This window comes from Tachysurus fulvidraco, chromosome 19 (genome assembly GCF_022655615.1).
Source record: "Tachysurus fulvidraco isolate hzauxx_2018 chromosome 19, HZAU_PFXX_2.0, whole genome shotgun sequence".
Lineage (NCBI taxonomy): Eukaryota > Metazoa > Chordata > Actinopteri > Siluriformes > Bagridae > Tachysurus > Tachysurus fulvidraco.
In genome coordinates, this window is record NC_062536.1 from 6,773,104 (window position 1) to 6,779,610 (window position 6,507).

General features: G+C 41.2%; 1 long non-coding RNA gene across 2 annotated transcripts; it reads left to right on the forward strand.

Moving 5' to 3' along the window:
* Positions 1-540: 540 nt before the first annotated feature.
* Positions 541-5,865, forward strand: LOC113647239. 2 transcript variants are annotated; one of them, XR_003441625.2, is made up of 6 exons: positions 541-813; positions 2,333-2,357; positions 2,449-2,608; positions 4,105-4,220; positions 4,764-4,797; positions 4,928-5,865. It is a non-coding gene; the product is annotated as an uncharacterized LOC113647239 (long non-coding RNA). The 2 variants fall into 2 exon arrangements; XR_007138541.1 differs by lacking the exon at positions 541-813 and adding an exon at positions 1,235-2,222.
* The last annotated feature ends 642 nt before the right edge of the window (positions 5,866-6,507 follow it).

Below are 6,507 nucleotides of genomic sequence, written 5' to 3' on the forward strand. Positions count from 1 at the left end.
ACCATTAATCAAAAACTTTTTCCCAGTCCTGTAATAAGGATGCACTGGCTGGTTTTATATATATATGACTGACTAAAAAAATAAAGCTTATTAAAAATCTACCTCCAACAGTTCAGAAAATGAGTCAGAATTTTGGTTACCTGGGAAACGCTGACAAGGTGGAGCAATACCTCTTCCATCTACAATATACATTCCGGGAAGTAGAAAAGAGAGCAGTGGAAAAGGGGTGATATAGAAGTAGTATATGAGATAGAGAGGAGTTAAGATAGATATGGAGATATGCGAAAGAGAGATATCTATAGTGTCTCATCCTTCTCTCTCTATCTCTTATGGATACTATCTTATCTATATATCTATATCTCTCTCTCTCTCTCTCTTGCTCTCTCTCTCTCTCTCTCTCTCTGTCTCTTGCTCTCTCTCTTTCTCTCTTTCTGTCTCTCCCTCTCTCACTCTCTCTCTCTCCCTCTCTCTCTCTCTCTCTCTCTCTCTCTCTCTCTCTCTCTCTCTCTCTCTCTCTCTCTCTCTCTCCCCTTCCCTCTGGAGACTAGAGGGAATTGTAATCCTCACAGCGGCTCACAGGCAGTCTGCTACATTGTCCTTCTCTGCCCTCTCCTCCTCTTTTCTTTTTCTCTTCACGTACTCACACATCCTTCCGTCCCTGCCTGTAGATTGTCTTTGTATCTTTTTTCATCCTTTTATCCTCTTTAAGTGTTCTGTTCTTTTTGCTCTGTGTCTTTAAAATTCATTTGCTTTCATTGTGCATATTTTGAGAGATGGGTTGTGGAAATTCTTCTACAGCCAATACTGCTGGAGGTAAGTGTAACTCTGTGACTGTGTGTGTGTGTGTGTGTGTGTGTGTGTGTGTATGTAAGTGTGTGTGTGTGCGGTCTCGTTTTATGAATGAGAATTCCCATGCGTCTCTCGTCTCTGTGTAAGAGGATAAATGCCGTGATTGTAAATGCTCTAAAAATCAGCTTCGGCTGCTTTTCGCATTTGCTTTCAGCAGATTAAGTTCTATCTCTTACAGGCTTTATCTTTATCTTAGACTTTATCTACTACAAGCTGTAGCAGTCATTATATTTAGACTAGTGACTATGTGTTTGTTACATGTCTACGTGTGTGGTGGAGGACTTGGGAGCACTTGCTCATGAGAAACACTGAAAGAGTTTGACATCTAAGTAGTGCCTCAGTATGACTCATCCTCACACACACACACACACACACACACACACACACACACACACACACACACACACACACGACCCAACATTAAAGTATGCATGAGTCTGTGCTCTAGTCTTATTGTCCAGTGCCTCCTACTACTGTGAACTGCATTATACACTTTCTGTTTATTCAGAAATTAGCATTGTTGTGGAGATTAGTATGAGGTTCTGTCTACTGTTTTATCTCAACCTACAGTACACACAACTGTATTGTATTATGGTCATGGTGGCATGTGAAGTGAGGAAGGTTATCATGATAGGACAGGTTTAATGTGTTGTGATTAACAGTGATTATGGCTGGAAGACTCAGCAGTCACTGTGTTTATCCTGGAGTCAATTCATAGGGTTAACCACACACACACACACACACACACACACACACACACACACACACACACACACACACACACACACACACACACACACACACACACACACACACAGAGTCATCTCTCTCACTCCATCCTTTTCTAGCTATAAAACCAATTAATTTATCTCCACAAACTGACTGTATTACCTAATAATGACTTATATGACCTAATAATGAATAATGACTAATAATTACATATGAAATCTCTTCTTTATTAATTATTCTACAACAAATGATGGCAAAAAAAAGAAATGGGTTTCTTCCACTTTTGAACCCATTTTATTTAGTAACAAAACACTTGCTGGGTTTACTGACATCATTTATATACTTTAAGTAATTTAAACTCTAGAAGTGCTTTAAAGTCTATATCATGCACAAGAAAATAGTTAAAGGTATGTTAGAAGTTTGAAACTCTTGGCGAAATGCAGACTCTCAGCCGAGCTCACATGCTGAGGTTCCCCATGATGACTCACTGTCAGGTTCATATAAAGTGACCCGGTGGAGCGGATGCCATGTTTTCTGCAGCAAGGAGCCGAATCTGCCTGACAACACATCTCACCATGCTGCTGTACACACTGTAGACCAGATAAGATATCTACCATCACATTTCTGCAAAGACTAGAGAACACGTTAGTCTTTCACAGCACTTTTTCATGACACTCTCAAACTTTATTGTGTTCTCCTGTTAATAACAAGTAAATAAAACTGATGTCTGTTTTTTTTTTTTTTTGCTCCGCAGGTCAACCCGAAGCTGCCAAAGGCGAGTGAGTATACACTAAACTCACAAATGCTTCTAGGCTGTAGTCAGTGTCTATTTAAATTCACTTTGGCTTCGTTGTTATTCCACCCTCCCAGCTTTAAAATCTCTCCATCGGAAATTATGAAGGAGGTATGCGGAGGAGGTGGGAGAATGTTCTAGAAATGTGCCCCTAGTGTGGCTCAGTTGGTCCTGAGGCTACCTGGAACTGCATGTCAATCAACTCTTCAGCTTTAAGCAGTGGAGGGTGGAGCCCAGGTTGTTATTCTCTAAACAGTTCCAAGAATCAGGCCTACTCACACTCACACACACACACACACACACACACACACACACACACACACACACACACACACACACACACACACACACACACACACACACACACACACACACACACACACACACACACACAACACTCACTCACCATCATCGCTTGATAGGGTCCTTAGAGTTTATAGCATGCAGAGCTTGCAGATATGCCAGACAACAGCCAATCACACTACTCAGTGGGAGGCTAGAAAGCTTTTTTAACAAAGTGACTTTCAAAACAAGTTCTATCAAATCAAGAGTCACTTGCCCTCAGTGACCTACATTTACATTTACATTTACATTTGCCGCATCTGGCAGATGCCCTTATCCAGAGCGACGTACAAAAGTGCTTTTAAGTCTCTATCGTTGAGTACATTAACTCTGGTTCACTGGGTTACAGACTTAAGATACCATGAGCCTAAATCACTGTTCAAAGTTTTTTTTTTAAACACACACAACAAACAGGGGAGAAAGTGCTAGTTCAAGTATTACATAAAGAAGTAGGTCTTCAATCATCATTTGACAATAGCCAGTGACTCTGATGTCCGGACCTCTAGGGGAAGTTCATTCCACCACCTCGGTGCCAGAACAGAGAAGAGTCTTGTAGTATACTTGCCTCTTACCCTGAGAGATGGTGGAACCAGTCGAGCAGTGCTGGTAGATCGGAGGGTGCGGGGTGCAGTGCGAGGAGTGATGAGGGCTTTGAAGTAAGAGGGAGCTGGTCCATTTTTGGCTTTGTAGGCCAGCATCAGTGTTTTGAATCTGATGCGTGCAGCTACCGGAAGCCAGTGGAGGGATCGCAGCAGCGGGGTGGTATGTGTCAGCAATTTGGAAGCAAAGGAAGACTGATTGTTTTTTTTTTTTTGTTGTTGTTTTTTTTGACATTATTCTACTCTGTTGAGTGAAAAGAAGACAATATAGAGCAACATGTCATTTGCTTTCATCATCATAACACACATCACATCACATAATATGACATATCACATACACAGGAAGTGTAAAGTCTGGGGGTAAAGACAGGGTTGTAAAAATGCAGGAGAGTGCAGGTTTTAATACCAATCGAGCAGGAGCCACACCTGATTCCACCTGTTTAATCAGTTCATCTTGGCTTTCAATAGATTTAGGTGTGGCTTCTGCTTGGTTGGGATGAAAACCTGCTCCCACACCGGAACGTTCCGGTTCCCACTGTACACCTTTGGTCACCCCAAAAGTCTTTAGGTTTATCTTTTTTATTTCAAATGAAATACCAACCTATTACAAACAGAGAAGCAATTACAAAGAAACCTTAAACATCAAAATTGTCTTCTTATGGGATGCGTTATTAAACCTCCAAAATTTTGAAAAGCTATATATATATTTTCCCAGGCTACAGTGTGTTATACAACTGAATAGATAATGTTTTGTCCACACTTTTGCTGCACTTACCGTGTCTGTTCCATTAGGAGCGAGGATGCTTTTCCAGAGGATGAGAAGAGGAAGAACTATGGAGGAGTGTACGTTGGATTACCGGCTGACCTCAGCAATGTAAATACAGCCCCGACTCCGTCCACACATAAAGGTTTGATTTACACCACATTGTTTAAACACATGATTCAATGCTTTTGCATTCAGTAACACCGTGTTCACAAATAGTTATATCTTATTGGTGGAGCTCAAATGTCTTCATCGGGACAATGGCTAATTGATATAGAGTAAAGGTTTGTTTTGGGTTACTGAGAGAGAAGTCAGAAGGGTCATTAAAAGTCTGCATTATTAATTTAGCCAGTGGTCCACACAATGATTTGTTGTAATTTATTTTAAAATATTTCATTAAGCACATTTATTCAGGGTGTTTTCTCTTCATAGAGAGAATAGGGGGTAATAAAGGAAGGGGAGTGAAGGAGCGGTGTTGGCGCATAAAAAGTTCAGAGTCCCAGAGGTTTCATGTCCATCATCATTACTGTATAACAAAAGCATGACAAATGTGTGTGTGTGTGTGTGTGTGTGTGTGTGTGTGTGTGTGTGTGTGTGTGTGTGTGTGTGTGTGTGTGTGTTCATTTGTTTTGTTCACTTGGATTTGGCTCAGTATGTAATAATGATTTTAGTCCTTTTTCTACAACAGAGTAATGCTAATATCATCACTCGCCCATATGCAGGTTAGTTTATAGTAATAATCAATTCTTTATCCAAATACTTCATTTATTCTTATTCTTATTATTGCACAATCATCATGAAGTGACATACGGCTAAGTATATTCATAACAGAATATATTTATGTGTGCACAGGGCAGTCTGATCATGACAAGTGGTGTGTCGTGATATCACTAAGATAGACGATCACTCCTTATTGACTGAACAGGAGAGAAACTTTGAGGCATTCAGTCGTCCCTCTGCCTTCTCACTGGACCAAACTGGGATCAAGCTGGGTGACCAACTAAGATACTGTAGGATGAAGCTGATTGAGAACAAGCACCGTTTTTACAGTGACTTAAGGTGATGTGTCTCAGGGACAGATCAGTAAGTGCGCTCCGATCAGTGGCATAATAAACCTACACCATCTCAGGACTTACAGCAGGTCGGAAAAGCAACACGTGCTAATTTAGAAGTTTGGAGGACATTATGACCGTGACAAAACAGAACGTTCTGCCTACCTGGGATGAGTAACTGTGAACTCAAGGACTCCAGCATTAACATTATTCTTGCCACAGCTTTCTTCAGGTCTGTAAGTAGGACACTGCTGACTCACTTCAAATTCACAGCACCTGGTCCACTTAGAGACTCTTGTGAAACTCTTGATCATGTGGGTTTAAAGGTCGAGAGAAAGAAAAAGGTTTAGAGTGCTCAGCTCTTTCTGCACTCTCAGTATTATGATTAGACCTGTTTACAATCAGGACTGGAACATACAGACCCTCTCAGGTACTCATCAAGCATTACCATTACTGATAAATCTTGGTGTCTGATTTTTTATTTTTTTTTGTTTTGAAAATATAGCTGGAGTCTGTTGTGATTTACAAGAGCAAGCCAAAATGCTAATAATCAATAAAATTTACAACTCACATGGACTCCTTTCCGTGTGAGTTGTAGTTACAGCTCCCATTTTCATTTCAGCTGACCATCCTTGTGATGGGGCACGGTGGCTTAGTGGTTAGCACGTTTGCCTCACACCTCCAGGGTTGGGGGTTCCATTCCCACCTCTGCCTTGTGTGTGTGGAGTTTGCATGTTCTCCCCGTGCCTCGGGGGTTTCCTCCGGGTACTCCGGTTTCCTTCCCCGATCCAAAGACGTGCTAACCACTAAGCCACCGTGCCCCATCTCAGGTTGATTGGCATCCCTGGAAAATTGTCTGTAGTGTGTGAGTGTGTGAGTGAATGAGAGTGTGTGTGTGTGCCCTGCGATGGGTTGGCACTCCGTCCAGGGTGTATCCTGCCTTGATGCCCGATGACGCCTGAGATAGGCACAGGCTTCCCGTGACCTGAGAAGTTCGGATAAGCTGTAGAAAATGAATGAATGAATGAATGAATGAATGAATGATTGAATGAATCATTGTGATGTTGTTAATTGTCTAAGATGCCTAATGTAGCTCACCATTAAAATTACCATTAAATTCATGAGGTGCGTTTGGGCAGCACTTTACAGACGTCAACCTCTCTAGAATATCTGCTATGAGACGTGTACATTTCCGATTCTCACAGTTTAACCACCGTCAGGATGCCAAGCCATGAAGATCCTCTAGAGATATATACGATTTTAGCCAAATAGACAAAAATTAAGATGTAGTCATAATCATTCAAAATAAGTGGATAAAGCTGCAACTAACTTCAATCCAATAACATCAATAACAATAATAGACACACAAACAAAGAAAAC